The sequence below is a fragment of the Dioscorea cayenensis genome, chromosome 4 (genome assembly GCF_009730915.1).
Source record: "Dioscorea cayenensis subsp. rotundata cultivar TDr96_F1 chromosome 4, TDr96_F1_v2_PseudoChromosome.rev07_lg8_w22 25.fasta, whole genome shotgun sequence".
NCBI classification, from domain to species: Eukaryota; Viridiplantae; Streptophyta; class Magnoliopsida; order Dioscoreales; family Dioscoreaceae; genus Dioscorea; species Dioscorea cayenensis.
This window is the reverse complement of record NC_052474.1, coordinates 13,783,113-13,804,372: the sequence shown is the minus strand read 5'-3', so window position 1 is coordinate 13,804,372 and position 21,260 is coordinate 13,783,113. Positions and strand designations below refer to the sequence as shown.

The following is a 21,260-nucleotide window of genomic DNA, read 5'->3' as shown; positions in this document are numbered from 1 at the left end:
TGCCCGACCCACAGGGAAACTGACACGCCCCTGTGGCTTCTCTGTCCATCCAAGAAAATTCTCTAAGTGTTCCACATGCCCCTGTGGAAATTCCACACGGGCATGTGGATCTTTCACAGGGTTACTCACAGGGGCACTCACACGACCATGTGTCTTCTCGGGATGGAAGAGAACTCTCAGCAGAGATCCACACGGGCGTGTGGAATTTACCCACGCCTGTGTGTTTGTCACAGTGTCAGACACAAGGGCAAAGACACACCCTTGTGTCTTCTCGGGATAAATCTCTAAGTCTCTGCAAAGAAACACATGCCCGTGTGGACTTACGCACGAGCGTGTGACCGTGACAAGGTCATTCATAGGGGAAAACGCATGCCCCTATGTTCTCTCGGGATGAGCTTTGAACTAAAACACACGCCCGTGTACCTTCTCTGGTTAACTTTGAAAAATCTGCAAGCATTGTTGAAAAAATTTTGAACATATACAAGCACTCAAAGCCTGACCAACAATGCTATATTTACCAGAGAAAACATGAAAAACACATTCAAACGACCAAGAACTTCACCACACACAATTAGTCACAAGTAAACACCAAAGATCCACAAAAACACAACAATAGCATGTAGAAAATCAAGACACCAACACTTAAGCTCTTATTCATGCAAATACAAACTAGAACCTAGAAAAATAGTAATGACTTGGGTTGCCTTCCAAGAAGCGCTTGTTTAACATCACTTAGATTGACGTACCTTGCCTTACCTCACGGGGGCTCATAGATGAAGTTTTCCCTCTTACCCATGACTTGGAAGCATGATGAACATAGTCTTTTGAAGATAGAGGGAGAGTTGTCGAGCTTGTTACCACCCAAGGGTACATTGCCCTTGTTTTGTTCTTGCACATCCCCAGCATCCTTGGGGCATTTCTTGTGGCATCTCCTTGCTCGCTTCATCTTCTGGAGCATCTTCTTTATGATCCTCGGAGTAGATGGTACCTTCTCCTCTAGACCAAGCATCAACACTTCTTTGTTATCCACCTCTTTGGTCTAGTAACCCCTCATACGGGTCCGAATTCAACATTCCCTGCACATATTCATCAATTAGCTCATCGGTAGTGTCAAGAAAATAAAGAGTATCATCAAAGTCAAGAGAATGTCGCATAGCTTCGGCGAGGTGGTAGGTCAACTTGTAGTCGCCAACCCTCAATGTCAACTCCCCACAGTCCATGTTGATAAGTGCCTTGGAAGTGCGCAAGAATGTCCTCCCAAGTATCAAAGGAACATCTACATCCTCATCGACATCAAACACTATGAAGTCTACAGGAAAAATGTACTTGTCCACCTTGACAAGCACGTCTTCAATGATACCTCTCAAATGTCTCACCGTTTGGTCCGCCAATTATAATATCATCCGAGTGGGCCTAGGCTCTCCCAAGCCTATCTTCTGAAAGAATGCGTATGGCATAACATTGATACTAGCCCCTGAATCCGCCAATGCCATCTCTTCACCCAAATTACCAATGTTGCATGGGATAATGAAGCTTCTGAGGTCCTTCTTGTTTTGCATATTCTTTTGCAAAACCACCGAACAAGAGGCATCTAAGATGACCGATGCACTCTCTTCCAACTTTCTTTTGTTGGTTAAAAGATCCTTCAACAACTTCACATACCAAGGCATTTGAGACAACACCTCCACAAAAGGAATGTTGATGTGCAATTGCTTAAATAGACCCAAGAACTTCTTGTATTGCTCATCATTTTGATCGTTCTTCAATCTTGAAAGGTAAGGGATTCTTAGGTTGTAAGGCGGGGGTACCACCTCCTTCTCCTTGTTTTCTCTTCCTTAACCACCATGACCTTGGGTGCTTCGACATTGGGCTTCTCACTAGGAGATCTACCTTCAACTTCATGACCACTCCTCAAAGTGATCACCTTCACATGTTTTCTCGAATTAGTTTTAGTGTTGCTAGGTAGACTCCCTTGAGGTCTCTCCGAATAAAGACTTTGCAATTTGCCCCACTTGATTCTCTAGATTGTGCAATGAAGCCATGTGGTTGAGAAGTGTAGCTTTAACCGATTGAAGCCGTGTATCTGATGATTGTACAAATCTGGTCAAAGCTTTTCTAGATCGGTCATCCGGGTTTCCAAGCCTGAAACTCGATTCTCCATGTTCGGGGCTTATCGTTGTTGGAAACCCGGTGGTGCCATGGCCTTTTTCTGCCCTTGGTTACTCCATAAAAATTGGGGTGGTTTCTCCACCCTTGGTTGTAGGTATTGCTATAAGGATTGCCTTGTACTCTTCCCGAATTGCTCACAAAATCTACTTGTTCAGTTGGGGCTGAAGTAGTAATCAAAATAAGACAAATCAGACGGCATATTTGAAACCACCACAACCATAACAACTTGTGATAGCGAATACTCTTGGTGAAGTCAATGTATCCAATTTCTTACTCAATACCTCTACTTGGGCTGCCAAAGATGTAATCGCATCAATTTCATGGAGTCCGCCACTTTCTTCTTTTTCTTGCATTCCACTGGTAGCTATTCGTGGTCATTTCTTCTACTAATTGTCGGGCTTCTTCAGGGGTCTTGTTCCCCATTGTACCTCCCGCGGCAGCATCTATAAGTTGTCTTGTACTTGGATTCAACCCATTGTAAAAAATCTGAATGATCATCCATTTGGGGAACCCATGTTGTGGACACTTCCGCAAAAGGTCCTTAAATTGCTCTGAAGTCTCAAACAAGGATTCAAGCTCCATCTGAACAAATAAAGATATCTCATTGCGAAGCTTTGCCAACTTTCCCGGAGGGAAGTACCTTGCGAGGAAGGCTTCAACCATTTCGTTCCATGTTGTGATGGAAGCTCTTGGCAATGAATGGAGCCACTGTTTGGCTCTTCCTTTTAGAGAAAATGGGAAAGCCCTCAATCTTATAGCATCATCCGTAACACCGTTGATCTTCAGTATGTCACCAAAATCCATGAAGTTTTCAATGTGATTGTTTGGATCCTCATCGGCCAAACCATTGAACTGAGCTGACTGTTGTATCATTTGGATGAATGCTGGCTTTAGCTCAAAATTTAGAGCTGTAATTGGGAACTGCACGATACACGACTGGGTGCCCATAACTGAGGGTCTGGCATAGTCCGAAAGTGTTCTCTGTTGGTCATTCTGCTCTACCATATTTTCTGACCCTTCACCTTCTACCTCAGCTAGATTTGACGGTTCTCACACAGGTTCTTTGCCCCTTCTTCTGAGTGTATGTTCAAGTTCAAGATCTCCTTCAACAATTGTCGAAGGATTCCCTTGGGTCATAACCTAGAGCTGCACCAAAAGAAAGAAAACAAATCAGAACGATGATAGAATGAGAAGGTGAAATATAATAAATGGTAAATAGCTAAAATAGCAAAGTGCAAAGAGTTTCCAAAATGCCTATTCCCCGGCAATGGCACCAAGAACTTGTCACACCCCTTTCGTATGACCCGCAAGTGCAGGGGTTTGTCAATGTAATAAATCCTAGGTGACTCGGGTATCGTATCCACATGAAATAAGGAATAGAAACACCAAGATTGCTACTTAACTAAGTGAAAATGAAACAATGATGGCGTAGATAAAGATCGATGCAAATAAACTAAAGAAAATAAGAAAAAAAGGCACAATAAAATGAGAGGAAATGCAATAGATAAAAGTGGGGTACTCGGATATTGTTCCTCCTAGGATTATTCCTTCAAATGCAAAACCAACTATTATGCATCCTAACTAATGCTTAATGAGTCATGGACATCCTTAAATATGTCCCAAACCTAAGGTCAACCATGACTAAGTCTATACTATACCCCGGTGGAGAAATCAACCAGTCTCAACACCTCACACTGTATAAAGTAGTAAGAAGCGCTAGGGATTCCAAATGATAAACCCTATTCCTATATGTAGATCTAACCCTTTGGACCAGGCAAAAGACCCCTACTCACAATTAAGCTCCAGTTGTTAAAGTCACTTCAACGCTTCACTCTATTGCTCGCGCAACTAAGCCACAGCGGAGTTTATCCCTTAACCCTTCACTCTATTGTGACAGCAAAGAAATCTTGGAACATGGAGGTAGGATAAATCACACCGGAGGGAAAAGAGGACGCTCCACTACCTCTCGACTCACTCTCTCGATCCTCTCCAATCTTGCTTTGTCTAACCCTCATGGTGTGTCACACACTCACAAGGATTACCAATGTAGACTCTCGACCCTAGTGTCACTCTAAGGGAGAAATCATTCAACAAGCATTCAAGATTGGAACTCAATTAAAGACATCAATTAAGGAAAGCATAATAAAAGATTAATGAAACAAATACATCCTAGGGTTCACAAATCTAAGTACCCACTTGGGTGTTTAGCTCTTCATGGAGCAAGATACAATTAATAATGAAATCAAAACTAAAAACATGCAATCTATAGTAAAACCCCCTTGGTATTCGTGTTGATGGTCTTGTGGATTTCTGGAAATCAGCTTTTCTGCGGGCTGGGAATAGTAACTGCCACAGTAAATTACTACATTAATTTGTTACAGTAACCTGCTACAGTGCTCCGCCAAAATACTCCTGAATCCACACTTTTCATCGAGACAACATAAACGGGCACACGTCTATGCCGTAGATCGCGTCGCTTCTTCAATAAAAGGTCTCATTGGTGAAGATCTTGCAATCATTGCACAAGTTGGGATACGCAAATGTGACTACCTTTGTTCCCATCCAAACCATTATAATTGCTTAAGTACATGGAGGTTGGCACATATTCACTTATCTTTCAATCACAACTTGTGTCTTCACATTTGTTCACTCCAAAACTTCATCAACAAAGTACAACCACAATCCACTTTGGCTTCTTTGTTTCATATTTGGCTTCACAACCCTTCATGCACGAAAGTTCACAAATACACATGCATTAGCACTAAAACCTTATAAAAGTAATGCTTATCGTAAGAAAAGAATACTTTGTAATACTAATACACAATCACTTATCAGAAAGCATACTGTAAGTGATCAAGAAGTGGTTTCAGCTTTAGTTTTGGTGGTTCTTCACTTGACGCCTTCTGTCTCCCATATTTTTCAAGATCAAATTCCTTAATCTCTTTGTTCTCCCCCACTAATGGGCTACCATTATCTAAACTATCCTCCATTACATAAACCTCGAACTCATATGAATTTTGAATCGTTTCCTTGGGTATAATTTATCTCTTTCAAACTGCTGGGTTCTGTTTGGTCCGTATTTTCCTCAACTAGCTGCATTAACTCTGAGGGGTTATTCAACTTACTCTTTGCTTCCAAGCCAGTGGGATCAAGGCAACGGTCGGGTGGACAAGGTTCAACCACTAGGGTTATTCCATTTGATTCCATAAACTGCTTGAAGACTCCCTGTACATTTTGCTCCCCAAAATTTAGTGTTTGGTTCATTATAATATTGTTTCTTCCACCGTTCATTACTGAAAAGTATGCAACCCAAACCCTATCAATTTGATCCCTCCTGATAATTCACTTGGGCAGTGAGGGTATGAATCCTTTGAATAGTAGCAGTTAGCTTAATCGTTGGTTAAAGACATAACTATAAGAGGAGAAAAAAGTATATACATAAATAAAAAGTGGAGGTAGAACACAATAATGAGAAAAGGAAAGGAAAATAAGTATATCCAGTAAGGCAAAAAAAGAAATAAAATACAAATAAATGGCTAAATCAAAAAACTCCAAGTTTTCTGAGTATTCCTCGTGGGTCTGTAGTAACGGTGCCAAAAACTTGGTGTGACACCTGCAATGCATGGGATTGTCAAGTAATACCTCTTATGCAAGCATAGAGGGTCATATTCCTAGGGATCGGAGAAGCTACCTTACTTACTCTTCGCATGTTGTCTAGCCTACATATTTGAGTGATGTGTTCTAAACAACAAAGAAATGGAAATAACTCTAAGATGGATGACTACAATTGAGGTAAAGTGGGGATAAAAATCAAGGTATGAAGATGGTCACGGATGTGGATTCCCCTAGGGCTACTAAAGTGAGAAGGATACTAGAACTATCATGCAATTGATGTTTTGGACCAAGAGAATCCTAAGATAGGTCAGCCCGATGGTCACGGCAATTTACCCCTAATCCAGTACGAGTATTGATATGAAATTTCTTTTGATAAAAGCCTTCTAAGAATACATTACAAGTAGCGAATTATCTAATTAGGGCCGAAACACAAACTAGGTCCAACCCTAATGTTGGAGGGGAAAAACCCAATGGTCACGGCGTATTTGTACATGGATCCCTTCAGCTAGGTGATGGTCACGCAATAAAGTACAACCTTGAAATCAACATACAGTGTTCTCATGCATATCAATACATCAAAGCACACCAAGCATTAATCACAAATACACCAAATGCAATAAAATAAATCAAAGCATCCAACTACACAAGTTCACCCCTAAGGTTCACCGACATCCAGTGACCTTGGGGTTTAGTTGTTCATGCCGACAAGATACATGGTAAAATCCTCTAAAACAACCAAATTAAACAACATTAAACCCCCTCAAATGATGAATGTGGAGAGATGAGCCAAGGAGAGCTTCCAATGGCGCCACCTAAGGGGTGGCTTCCTTACCCTCTACAAGCTTGAACAATGGGAGATGATGCCGGATCATCCTTCTTCCTTTGATTTCCTAACCTAAAATGTCTTCTTGAGCCTTCTTTACCACAGATTTGGAAGATGGAGAGGAATGGTGGAGGTAGGAGAAGAAGATGTGAAAGAAGATTCCTGCAAAAAGCCCTAAAACAACATTTTTAAACCTTCTCGAGATGGCTTCACAGCCTCGTTCACGGGGATGAAGGAGGCCGTCAAAGTCTTGAGTATTCTTGAGCCGATTCATGGGCATCTTTACTTCCTTCAGCAAACCCGTCAATGAAACCCGAGACTTTTTCGTTTCTCTAGTTCTTCGTGCTACAGTAATTACTACATTACTGATGTAGTACCTGGGCTCCAAAATGCCATTTTCGGTGTGATTTTCCTTCTATTTTTCCTTGTCAAGCTCACATGGGCATCCTTAATACCTGTAACATGAATAAGACCAATTAAACCACACCATTACCAACAAATCATCAATTTATACATAAATAATACGACGTGAATATATATAGAATACACACATTTAGGCATTTATCAAACATCCCCACACCTAAGCGTTTGCCTATCCCCAAGCAAACAACCATGAAGAAAAGGGGTAAGAAGATAAATAGCTAAATATGCAACCTCAAAATCAAAATTAAAAAAGTCCACAAATGCAAATGAACATAAATCAAGATAATGAGTTGTTCTATTAATGGGAAAGCAGAAAAGTAGTCTTGTTTTATCTAAAGTTCTCTTGTGAGTGTGTGTAAACTTCCAACCTTATCCTCCTCACCCTTGACTACCCCAGGGGTCCATTCACCTAACACACTATGAAAATTGGCATTAGAAATGCTAAAGACACCCTCAGCAGCCTTCAAGTGACTATACAACAAGTTCTAGGAGATCAGTAGATATATTTTATTTTCTTTTATGCTTATATACAATTTTTTTTCTAAGTCCGACTAATGTAGATAATCTCCCCCAAAGAAAGAGAAAATACCCATAATCCGAATATAGAGCAGAAATACGATTTCTCCTAAAATCCACTCCACATGATTACAAAAAGTATGGATATTGTCAACAACTCACTCATGTTAATAGAGGGAGATGGATTCTTCAAAGTACCCTATACCCAGTATTACTCACAATTCCCTCTAATCACAGCATGTCTATGCTATGTGGGATATTTCTACTTGTCACGTAGCATATTAAACATGATAGCTATGACTTTCGCCTCGTTAGCAACCAAGCATTCAAACATGCAATTAGATTCAAATAGATATGATTGCATTTAAGAAATCAATTAAAACATATAAGATCCAACAACCAAAGTCATAAAAATAAACCCTAGAATTCGACTATGCCCAGCACATCTACAAATTAGCCTTTCATTAATGGAGGAAAAATATTCAAGATACAAAGAATAGGAGTAGACATAGGATCCATGAAAACCTTCTTGTTAATCCCAAGGATGGAGAGTTCTTAAGGTAGCTTCCATGCACGCCACCAAGATCAGCTTAACGGCTATGATCTCAAATATCCTTGAATATCAAGCCAAATCCCTCTCCAAATTGTGCCTAAGGTGTTGGAGATTCAGCCCTTTTCTTCCTCAATATTGCCTCCAACAATCACCCCCAAAGAATAGAGAGATAGAATAGATGATGCCCTAGAAATTCTCTTAAGTTCTATTTATATCCGACTACCTATGGGCTATTTACGGGCATAAGGGAGTTACGGAAGATTGTCGTGACCCTTTTGAGCACACTTACAGTCATAAGCCTCATCTGTATGGTCTTTTGAATATGTTACGGTCTAGCTTACGGCAGTAAGAGCTGAACCATAAGCTTCTTTGTTTGCATCTTGCGACTGCCCTTACGGGCATGCACTATGGTTATAAGCTCCTCTGGATGGCCCTTACTGGCATCCTTACAAGCGTAAGCCCTACCCACAAGGTTCTTTAAATTGACTTTGAATCCTCCTTATAGGCATAAGCATACCTGCAAGGTCTTCAGAACTATGCATACAGCCGTAAGACGGACCGTAAGCAACCTTTAAGCCACCCTGTCTGCCCTGTCATTATTCTAATTATATAGAGAGAGATCTAAATTCATTGTTTTCGGTCTAAATTGCTTCTTTTGGATCTTCCTCACCTTTAAGCACTACCCTAAGCCTGCTAATGCAAATCACACTATATTTATCATCAAATTCAACATTATAGTTCTAATGCATACCAAATGAGTGTATGAATAGATATGAAATACATGAACAGTGTACACTCACCATCTTCCTCATCCACATCAACAATAATAAGCAATTAAGAACATGTAATGATTACAAAAACTAGAATAATTTATATTAATCAATCAAGATTCATAAATAATAACTGAGGGACCTAGACATAAAATTCCCTTCGAATTAGGTTCTTATGGATCATAACAAGCAAAGCATCAGAGCACAAGAGAACCACAATACAAAATAAAGAATAAATATCTTTTAATGTATTCCTAGGCTAACTTTCTGCAATAGTTCTCTGAAGATGGGGATTAGAGGATCCCAACATTGTCCAAATGACATGTGTCGCTCACACCCCTCTGATGATAATTGATAAGTGCTTGAGTAGACATATTTTTATATATGTTTTACATGCATTGAGCATCATTTTTACTGTGGTTTATGTCTCATATTGTGTATTTGGTGTTCTTTTATGCATATAGGTTGTGAATGCCTTGAAGAGTAAAAAGGAAGCAAAGATAGGCTATAAAGACACAATGTTGGGAGTTCTTGTTCAATTCAAGGATCAAGACACGAGAGCGAGTTCATAAAGCGTGGAGATGTGTGCCAACTTCCAAGAAGATTCAAGTCAATTCACTATTTGGAAGGGGCACAAAAGGCAGCCACATCTTCATATTCCTTCTCATTGTGAAGATTGCAAGACCTCTCAAAGATACATCGATGAAGAAAAGTTTTATAGCCTACCACATGGACGTGGGCCCAGACATGTGGCCTTAAGAGAAAAGTGTTCGGATCGCGTTTTGTGAAAAGTATTGTAGCAATTCCACTGTAGTATATTGTAGCAAAATTCGCATTCACGCGGCGTGGAAATTCCGCGCGCCGCGTGAAATTCTTGCGACCCGCAGCGGGCGTGGAAAAATCCACAGGCGCGTGAGGGTGCGTGATGAGCGCGATCTAAGGCCTATAAATAGCCGTTTTGCCCTATTCTTTCTCATCTTTTGTGCGGCTCTTGAGGGGTGAGGCGGCTAGGGGTTTTGGAGAGGAGGTCTTTGCGGCTTTGGAGGCGCTTCGTCACCAATTTTGATCGATTCCTCCTCCGTCATAGCATCAAGGAAGCCACCGGTGAACCTAGCTTCGGAGTGGGTCCTTCAAGACGTCGAAGCTCTCCATCAAGGCCATCGGTTCATATATAAAGGGGTTTATTTCTATGGTTTTTAATGTACTTTCATTCATTGATGGTGTGTTTTTGTATGTTGCTCCATGGAGAGCTAAAAACCCTAGAGGGTATTTGGGCTTGTGAACCCTAGGATTCTCATCTTTTGTGGATTTGCTTAGTGTTTCTATTTAATCCGAGTTTGATTAAGTTTTTAATCTTGTATTCTCATTGCTTGCTTGTTTAATTAATCCTTGTGGTTGATTAGATTTGCATGATTTGTTACTTTGATGTGAGAGAGGTCTCCATTAGAGTTAGAACTTCAAGGTTAAAGAGGGTTGAGAGGGTGAGTCATGAGATAGTGGAGTGTCCCCTCTCCCTTCCGATTGAGTGTATTATATCTCCGTTCCTTAAGCTCTATGCAACCATATTTGGTGTGAGGCGTGAGATTGAGAGATTTCTCCGCCGGGACCTTGTAGGGGGTTAGGATCCTTCGCCGGGAATTAGGGTTGGATCAATCTTTAGGAATCGGATACAACTCTTGGAATCCCTAGAGTGCTTTGCAGTCATATGTGGTGTGAGGTGTTGAGATTGAGCGATTTCTCCACCGGGACCTCGTAGGGGACTAGTATCGGTGATCGGGAGGCCGGATCCGATTATATTTGGATTTCCACGACTTAACTTACTCATCATAGAAACACTTTGCTTATTCGGTACCTAATACCTGAATCCTAGGGGGAGCATTGCCCGAATACCCCACTTTTACTGATTGAGATCTCCATCCATTTAACCCTTGCATATTCGTCTCCGGTATTCACTTCTTCGCACATTAGATCACCACACCTTTCCATTTATCATTAGGTTAGAAAGCAGAGAAGAAGTTAGTACTAGTAGCCCTGTTCCCTGTGGATTCGACTACCCACTCACCGGGGTAATTATTACTTCGACACCCGTGCACTTGCGGTACATACACGCATATTCGGGCGTGTCAATAATCTTCGAAGATGACTGTCACGCGCGATCTTCTCTGATGATGCTCGTTGATGTACTCTTGAGAAATCTGCCATAATCCATTCGAATATGTAAGAAACACTATCTTACGCTGCTCAAATCTCCAGAAATATGGCCACCCTAGCTTCTTCAGCAAAACTTTCTCCTCAAATTTAGAGAATATTGGGGCATTTATAGTAATTGGCTTCACTACAGCCTCACCACCAGCGATGTGATTCCCGTTATTAGTAATTTTTTGCTTGGGCTCCAAGCTGCATCCTGGCATGGTCTTTGGGCATTACGTGTCTTGACAAGGGCGTTATGGACTTCACAATGGCCATTGTTTGGTTGTTATGGCTTCTATGTTGCTACCAGTGAGCTCGTGCTGCTATAGCTTGATCATGGTAGTGGTAAGTGTAGACAACGGGTATTGTGTGTTGTTATAACACTCATTCTCAACCATGGTGCAGCCCTTGATTTAGTAACTTGCTTTATTTTGCTTCAAAACATCCTGAAATTCACTTCTTTCTTCCTAAAATAGAAATAAAGGTCGTTGTGAACAAAAGAATGAAATTTCATACTAATGAGATGCTAAACAAGAACAATTTCATGATAAATGCAGTGTAAATCATATAGAAATATGATCAATTTAGTACCTACCAACCACACAGTCAAACAATCTCTCCCAGGTATAACTCAGCCAGTTTCTCTAGACCTAACCCAAGTCTCAGGTGCAAAAAGTGTGTTGACTTAGTTATTGGTCGATGACAAGTGCTAAACTAATGATATTTTCTATATCATTTACACTGCAATTAGCATGGAGTTTTACATGTTGAGCACTAAAATAGTATGAAATTTCATTCTTTTATTGACCACTAGCTTTATTTCTAATTTAGGAAAAAAGAAACAAGATCAAGGGTGTTTTGAAGCAAAATGAACCAAGTTTCTAAATCAAGGTTGCACCACGGCTAACAACGAGCGTTATGGAAAAGTACCACACCCATTTTCTATACTTACCAGTGTTATCATCAAGCTGTGGCAGCATGGAGCCGCCAGAAGCAACACAGAAAACACAACGGCCTCATAATGGTCGTTGTGAATACCATCACAACCGTTATCAAGACATATAAAGCCTAAAAGGGGTCATTGTGAATACTATCACAACCGTTATCAAGACACATAAAACCCAAAGACTGTGCTAGGACTCAACTTGGAACCCAAGAAACAACTTACTCATCACAGGCATCACAATGCCATAGTGAGGCTGTGGTGGACCTAATATTATAAATACCTTAGGTTTCTAAAAAATCGGGGAGACTTTTTTGCCAAATAAGGTAAGATGGCAGGATTTCTAGAGATCTGAGTTACGAGAGACGGGGTTTATTCCACATTCCAGTGGATGTATGTGGATTTCTCAAGAGTACATCAACGAGCATCATCGGAGAAGATTGCGTCTGACAGGCATCATCAAGGATCATCATCACAGCGGTGTGAGTGACACGTATCATTTGGATAATCTTGGGATCCTCTAAGCCCTAACCTTCGAAGAACTATTAGAGGGAGTTAGTCTACGAATACATTAAATGCTTATTTATTCTTTATTTGGTCTTATGGCTCTCTTGTGCTTTGATGCTTTGCTTTTGATGATCCATAAGAACCTAATTCGAGGGGAATTGTATGTCTTGGTCCCTTGGTTATTATTTATGAATCTTGATTGATTAATATATGTTGTTCTAGTTTTCATAATCATTGCATGTTCTTTATCGATTATTACTATTGATGTGGATGTGGAGGTTATGCCACATGTTGATAATGCCTAAGCCATGATAGATCTATCCATGTTCTAAGAAGTTAGGCATAGCTAGGTTTCTGGATTAGGGATTGATTGCACCTTTCGCTTAGGGTTTGATTGGTCTCTTATGGTGGGATTCCCACACTTAAGGCAAACATAAGAGGTTGGGGTGGAAAAGATTTCATCTTAAGTTTCTAGTGATGTGGACATAGTCGCTAAGGGTTTTTGGGGCTTGTAGGCCTTCGAATTTCCCAGGTTCGATCCTAGAACACAATTGACACTTAATGCCTATCATAATTAATAATCAAGATAACTATTGTACATACTCCCAACTCCTTCCAAGTGTACCAAACGATATCTCTGATTGTATTGTTTAATAGTGTTGTACAAGTAAACTAAAGAAAAAGTGTAAATGATTAGGCTATTGATTAAGTCAAAAAGAAGTAATAGGAGCCTCTCGTCTTTCCTGGGCAAATATAATCCTTGTGCTCACCCACGAGGTATTACTAGATAACCAATACACTTACGGTATTATGGACTAATTATAGTATTAATTACATACTTGCATGTTTATATATTTGCATAATTTACACACTCATCAGGAGTCCATTAGTCGATAATCACCCACATTGACTCATGCTTCACCAAGTCCGGGGTAAACCAATTATGAAGTCCATCGTGACATGCTCCCATTTCCACCCCAGTATCGGTAATGGCTAAAGGTATCCTGTCAATTTCTAATACTCTACTTTTGACCTGCTAACATGTAAGATAATGAGCTATAAAGGTAGCTATCTCCCACCTCATGTTGTTCCACCAGTAGTGTTCCTTGAGCCCTTTATACATCTTGGTACCTCCTGGATGAATTGTGTAACTTGACTAATGGGCCTCTGCCAGAATATCCCTCTTTAAATCAAGATCATCGAGTATGCATACCCGATCTCCAAATTTGATGCTACCATCTTAGTGCACTCGAAACTAAGATTGCACCCCTTGCTGAAGTTTAGCACAAATCTCTTACAATTTAGGATCTTGCATCTATGTTGACTTGATCCTTGACACGCCCTTTGCGTGTGTGTACCGCAAGTGCACGGGTTGTCTAAGTAATAAAGTACCCTGGTGAGTGGGTAGTCATATCCACAGGGAATAGTGTTCAGAAACACAAGTATTGCTATTTAACTATTGTAAAAACAATTGAGGAGTTGTGTGAACAATATCAATGCAAATTAAAATAAAGAAAAGAAGAAAGAAGCGCAATAGGAATAAGAAGAGACAATCGATAAAAAGTGGGGCACTCGGACATTGCTCATCCTAGGTCTATTGTTTCAAATGCAAGACCAATCATTATGCCTCCTGATGTTTATTGAGTCGTAGAAATCCAAAAACATACGGTCCCAAACCTAAGGTCAACCATGACTAACCCTTACACTATGCCATGATAGAAAGGGATACTCTCGACGCCTCACACTGTGTGGGATTGCATGAAGTTCTAGGTATTCCAAGTGGTAAACCCTATTCCCAAATATAGATCTAACCCTTTGGTCCAAGCGAAAGACCCCTAGTCACGATTAAGCCCCAGCACTAAGGATTAGTTCAACACTTCACTCTATTGCTTGCACAACTAAGCCCCAGTGGAGTTTGTCTCTTACCACTTCACTCTATCATGACCGTAAAGAACTCTTGGAATGTGGAGGTAGTATAAACCACACCCGAAGGGAAAGGGGATGTTCCGCTACGTCTCGACTCACCCTCTCAACCCTCTCCAGCCTTGCTTTGTCTAATCCTAATGAAGTGTCACTCATTCACAAGGATTACCAATATAGATTCTCAACCCTAGGGTCACTTTATGGGAAAATCAATTCAATAAGCATTCAAGGATGGAACTCAATTAAAACATCAATTAAAGAAGCATAATAAAGGTCAATGAAACAAAATCATCATAAGGATTACAAGTACAAGCACCCACTTATGGTTTAGCTCTCCATGGAGAAATACACAATCAACAATGAAATTGAAAGTAAAAGCATGCTATCCATAGATAAAACCACCTCGTAGTCCGTATCGATGGTCTTGCTTAGCCACCTCGTCTTCTCCTAAAGGTTCCCTTGTCAAGCCTAGGGCACACCTCACCGAAATCGATGCTGATGAAAACTCCACCAAAAACTATCTTCCAAAGGAACGCGATGTGATTTTGCTATAAACAGCTACTGCTACAGTGATTTTGCTATGAACAGTTACTACTGCAGTGAAACTTTGCTGCATTGCTTTACTATAGTAAACTACTACAATACTTAGCCAAAATACTCTCGAATCAACACTTTTCATCGAGGCCACATGAATGGGCACACATCCATATGGTAGATCGCGTCGTGTCTTCAATGAAACCACATTGACAGAGATCTTGCTAATGTTGCATGAGTCAGAACAAATGAGTGTGACTGCCTTTGTACCCCTCCACTTGTATATTCTCTTGAGCACAATGGAGGTTGGTACGCACCCAAAAGTCTTTGAGCACAACTTGTGTGTTCACGTTTGTTCAATCCAAGAACTTCATCAAGAATTACATCCATGATCTACTTATGGTTCCTTTCTTCCACAATTATCTCCACAACCCTAAATGCACAAAAGAACACAAATGCACAAGAATAAGCGATTAAATCTGAGAAAAGTAATGCTCAATATAAGAAAAGAATACTTCATATTACTTATACACAAGCACTTATTAATCCTCTCCAGCAAGTTAGGTTAGATGTGCATATTAGCCAGGCTCACCTCGGAGATTGGCGGAACAACCTCCAACTCAAACCTCCTCAACTCCTCTAGAAGGGGTCTCTACTCAGTCAAATCTACAATGGCTCCATAGTTATACCACCTGCTCAGCGCGTTAGCCACTACGTTAGCTTTTCCTATATGGTAAAGGACGCTAAGGTCATAATCCTTGATCAACTCCATCCACCATTTTTGCCTCATATTGACGTATAGCCAATAACTCACCCTTCTATAATAGAACATACCATAAGACTGTCTTACAAGCATCACTATAGATCATGTATCCACATCCTCTTTCTAGAAGGCCAAGAATGGATGCAAAAATGAGTTATGCTTCAGCTCTAGAAAACTCTACTCACAATCTTCAGTCGAGGTGAAACAGGGCCCCTTCTGGTTAGTCTCGTTAAAGGTGCTGCTAATTAGGAGAAGTCCTATAGAAAACTCTGATAGTAGCCTGCTAAGCCAAGAAAACTCTGGATCTCTCTGACTGAACTTCGCCTCTTCTAGTCGACGACTACTTCCACCTTCTTTAAATATACTGAATCTCCTTCTTTACTGATGACATAACTTAAGAAAGCCACACTGTCGAGCCAAAAATCACACTTGGAAAATTTGGCATGCAGATCATATTATCTTAGTATCTCCAGTACGATCCTCAAATGCTTCGTGTGTAGTTGCTTACTGCACGAGTAGATCAATATATCGTCAGCGAAGATGTCTACAAATCAATAAAAGTAGCATTAAAACACCCGATTCATCATATCCATGAATACTCTCAGAGCATTAGTGAGTCAAAATGGCATCACTAGAAGCTCATAGTACCCATATCGCATATGGAAAGCACTCTTCAGGATGTCCTCGCCCTTGATTCGAACCTGATGATACCCAGACCAAAGATCAATCTTAGATAAGACTTGAGCTCCATATAGCTAGTCCATGTGATCATCAGTCCTCGGTAAAGGGTACTTGTTCTTGACTTTCACATTATTCAACTTATAGTAGTCGATGCACAATCTCAGAGATCCATCTTTTTCTTGATAAACAGCGCTGGAGCTCCCTAAGGTGACATACTTGGTTGAATGAATCCTTTCTCCAACAGCTCCTCAAATTGCATCTTCAATTCCTTCAGTTTAGCAGGTGCCATTCGATATAGTGCCTTGGATATAAGAGCTGTGCCTAGAGCCAGATCTATGGCAAACTCTACCTCTCTCTAAGGCGGTAATCCTAGAAGATCTTTAGGAAAAACATTAGGGAATACACTCATAACTGGCACATCTTACATTGTACAGCTAGTGTGAGTGGCCTCCAAGATAGAGGCTAGGAACCTAACATAACCACTATTGATCATCTTCTGAGCCTGTAGGTAAGAAATCTCCTAAGCTAGTGTATATCCCTTACTACCACTGGGGTCAGGAAAATGGAAACGTAACCTTTTCCTATAACAGTCCACTATGGCATACACCGATGAGAGCTAGTCCATGCCAAGAATGAAGTCATAGTCCCGTATCTCTATTAGATACAGATCGGCAACAAACTCGTGGCCCTTGATCAAGATAGAGCATGCTGGTGTTAATTGGTTAACAATTCTAACCTCACCAACAGGAGTAGAAGGAATAAAGCATAAGTATAGTAGGAATACATAGATATTGTACCTATCACAACATCATGGGATGCTTGAGTGTCCTCATGTGTCAGAGTAAAAACTCAACCCTGAGTCACTAGCCTACCACGCCCTGCCAAGCGAGAAGAGAAGGAAGACTGGTCTGCCATAGGCTGCCTTCCCCTTCCTTCCCCTCAAGGTACCCTACTGAGAATGGCCTGTAGCATCTATCTTTTGTGACCCACCAGATGACCTGGCTGATCGTCTACCACGCCCTGAGTCCCACCACCTTCCTGAGTCCAAGGTCGGTATGAGGACATTGACCCATGAAATTCTCCCGACTGCCGCATCAATAACATGCACCGATTATACGTCTGCACTCTACATGTAAATGGAGTGCCCACAAATAGGACACTGAGTCTCCTGGGCTACACTGCCAGATTAGCCTCTACTGTTAGAACTAGGTGATGAAGGCAGGAGCCTACTATAGGGTCGTGACCGGTGCTATCCCCTAAAATACCCAAAGCTACTACAAGAAAAATAACTTTTCCTAGGATTCTAACACGGTTCCACTGTTGCTCATGCCTGCTTGGGTCCTGTGTCCCCTGCCATGTAACCAATACATCCTTGGCAATATCAACTACCTCTGCGTAAGATAGCCACAAGAATTTTACAACAACTCGCCAAATATGATTCTCCAGGTCCTCTGCAAAATGTCAAGATCTACTCTTTTTGTGTTCTACTAAGGACCAAGCAAACTGAGACAACCTAACGAATTTTGCCTTATACTCTTCCACAGACATTGATCCCTATTTCAAATTTGGGATTGCCTCTTCATCTGAGCTTAATGGCTTACCCGAAAGTATTTTCCATAAAAGGCTTCCTTAAACTATTCCCAGGTCTTAAAAGCGTTTTCCCCCTTGAGGTGCAGCTCATTCTTGAACCACTAGGCTACATTATCGCAGAGATTATGTAAGGCTCGTCTAACTTTGTCTTTACTAGGGCTATGTATAGCCCGGAAGGTCCTTTCTATTTGTCTGACCCAATACTCAGCCAATGTCGGCTTGATAGTCTCCTTAAACGGTGGTGGTGCGTGTCTTCCAAACTATATTAGTAGGTCTCGGCCGCTTCCAGGAGTATGTTGCTGCTACTGACGTTAATTATCAGCATTATCTTTCTCATAATGCATGTCAGCATAGCGTAATCTGACTATTCTTTCTATTATCCTTCATTATCTGACTGGTTAGGAGCATCTTACTTCCATTCCATGGACTCTTAGGATGGGCTTGCAGGCCTTTTGGGAGGTCACCCTCTACCCTTGGCATGATTATCTCAATTTAGAAGACAATCAAAATTTTTGAACAAACTACACTACTCATACCTGCTCTCCGAAAGGACTTTCAAAGACAAACAAACTTGCAAATCAGAAGGGTGACATTTAACAATCTACCACGCTCAGCCCCAAAGCTGGGCCCGCTGACAGACCAGCCATATCCAATAGGGCTAGGCCCCACAGAGTGCAAGGCCTCAGATCTCAAGTCCAGTTAGAGTCAACACCAATAGACAAAACACATTAAAGAGAAATAATTCAAGTATAGGCTTTAGCAAACTTATGGAAACACAATATGCCACACTTAACAGTTTTAATCCAAAATACAAACAAAATACAAGCCTCACTCAAATAGACAATGAACTATGAGTCATACAACCTCAACACTAAGTTATTAAAAGAAGACAACTATAGAAAATAAACCCCAGTACACCCCAATCTTAAGCTTACTCATCACTTGAAAAGGAAGTCACAAAGTACATGAGCCACAAGGGCCCAGTAGGATCGCAAACTAACAAAAAAATACAAGATAACTATATAGAAATAATAATATAACAGATGGAAATACAGAAAATAATCTAAATAAAAAAATAACCTGAATACAAAAAATAATAAAAAAACAGAAATAATCAAAATTTAAAAATAATTAGAATACAAAAAAAAATGTGTGAAACACCAGAAGTGTATATCTCCCTAATTAATAAACAAACTCAACAACTGGAGGCCAGATCTTTGACTGTAAAGTCGAAACATATAGAATATCAACAACCGAAGCCAAATCTTCGACCGCAGTCAGAACTGGCATGCATGTTCTATAGCGCTACTACATAAACATGTGCACATGTCTAGGACTTACTCATCCTAGCTGGTCAATTTGCTAGGAATGGAGATGTACGAAAACTGTATAAAATCACCAAATTCAATTAAAGAAATACAGAATATTCCATTTTCTAGAATAATTAAATAATCCCAGCAAGTTGAATAACAGAATAAATAAATAAATCAAATAAACATAGAAATACCAATAGAAATAAATACCAAAATTTCACAAATAAATCTCTAAATAGTTAAATAATTAGCCATATACCATGAATATAGAGTTATACAGGTGTGAAAGCCTACCTGGCTTGGAACTACAAAGTTATACTTAGATTCCAAACCTTGGGTTTAGTCTAAACTCTCAACCAAAACTCAAGGTATGAAATGGGTCTGATAAACGCCTAAATGTGTGTATTTTATATGTATTCTTGTTGTATTATTTATGTATAGATCGATGATTTGATGTCATTTGAGTGGTTTAATTGGTCTTATTCGTGTTACAGATCTTGAGGATACTCAGGTGAGCTCGATAATGCAAAAGAGAAGGAAAACAACACCAAAAAAGGGTAAGGTAGCAGCTACTATAGCACGAAGAACTTGAGAAACGGCAAGGTCTTGGGTTTCATTGACAGGTTTGCTGACGACCGTGAAGTTGCTCGTGAACCGGATGAAAAACACACATAATTTACTGTAGCACTTAGCAAATTTTCACACAATTCCCAATACTCCGACGGCCTCCTTCATACCCATGAAGAAGGCCGTGAAGCCAACCCGAGAAAGTTTTAAAAGTGGGTTTTAGGGCTTTTAGATGGGGCGGCTTCCACACCTACTTCTCCTACCTCCACCATTCCTCTCCATCTTCAAAATCTGGGGTAAAGATGACTCAAGAAGACATTTTAGACAAGGAAATCAAACGAAGAGGCAAGATCCGGCATCATTTCCCATTGTTCAAGCTTATAAAGAGCAACAAAGCCACCCCTTTGGTGGCGTTGTTGGAAGCTTTCGGCGGTTTATCCCTCCATATTCATCACTTGAGGGAGTTCTTTATTGTTTATTCAATTGTTTTTATGGACTTGATCATGTATTTTCTCGGTATAAACAACTAAACCCCAAGGTCACCAGATGTTGGTGAACCTTGGAGTGAACTTGTGTAGATTGGATGCTTTAATCTATTTTATTGCATTTTGGTGTTTGTCATCCATGCTTGGTGTACTTTGATGTATTGATATGCATGAGAACTCTTTATGTCGATTTTTAGGTTGTACTAGGTTGCGTGACCATTGCCCTTGTACTAGACACACCTAGCTTGGCATGGATCCATGTACGAATGCGCCGTGACCATTGGGTATTTTGTGCCCCCACCCCACAACAATAGGGTTGGACCTAGGTTGTGTTTCGGCCCTAATTAGATATTTCCCTACTTGTAATGCAATGGTAGGAGGATTTGGTTGGAAGAAATTCTATATCAATACTTGTGCTGGATTAGGGGTTAATTGGCGTAACCATCGGGTTGATCTATCTCAAGAATCTCTTGGTCTACACCACTATTTGCATGATAGTTCTAGCATCCTTCTCACTTTAGTAGGCCAAGGGGATCCACATCCTTAACCATCTTCATTCCTTAATTTCCATTTCTGATTTGTATCAACTGTAGACACACATTTAGAGTTCTTTCTTTTACTTTGTAGTTTAGAGCACAATCACTCGAATCTATAGGCTAGACAACATGCAAAGAGGAAGTAAGAGTAGCTTCTCGGGCCCTAGGAATATGACCCTCTTGTGCTTGCGCGAGAGATATTACTTGACAACCCCGTGTACTTCCAGGTGATCTCAATCAGGATCACACTAACAACCAAATCTACACTAACATAGAACTACTAAACCAAAATACTATATATATACATGAATGTATACACATATAAAACAACCAATTAACTAACCATGCTGAAAAAGTCT

The 21,260-nt window shown here is 40.4% G+C and overlaps 1 non-coding gene across 1 annotated transcript; it reads left to right on the top strand.

Annotated features, from left to right (window-relative positions):
- The first annotated feature begins 2,677 nt into the window (after nt 1-2,677).
- Nucleotides 2,678-2,784, top strand: LOC120259688. Its single transcript, XR_005536245.1, has one exon. It is a non-coding gene; the product is annotated as a small nucleolar RNA R71 (small nucleolar RNA).
- The last annotated feature ends 18,476 nt before the right edge of the window (nt 2,785-21,260 follow it).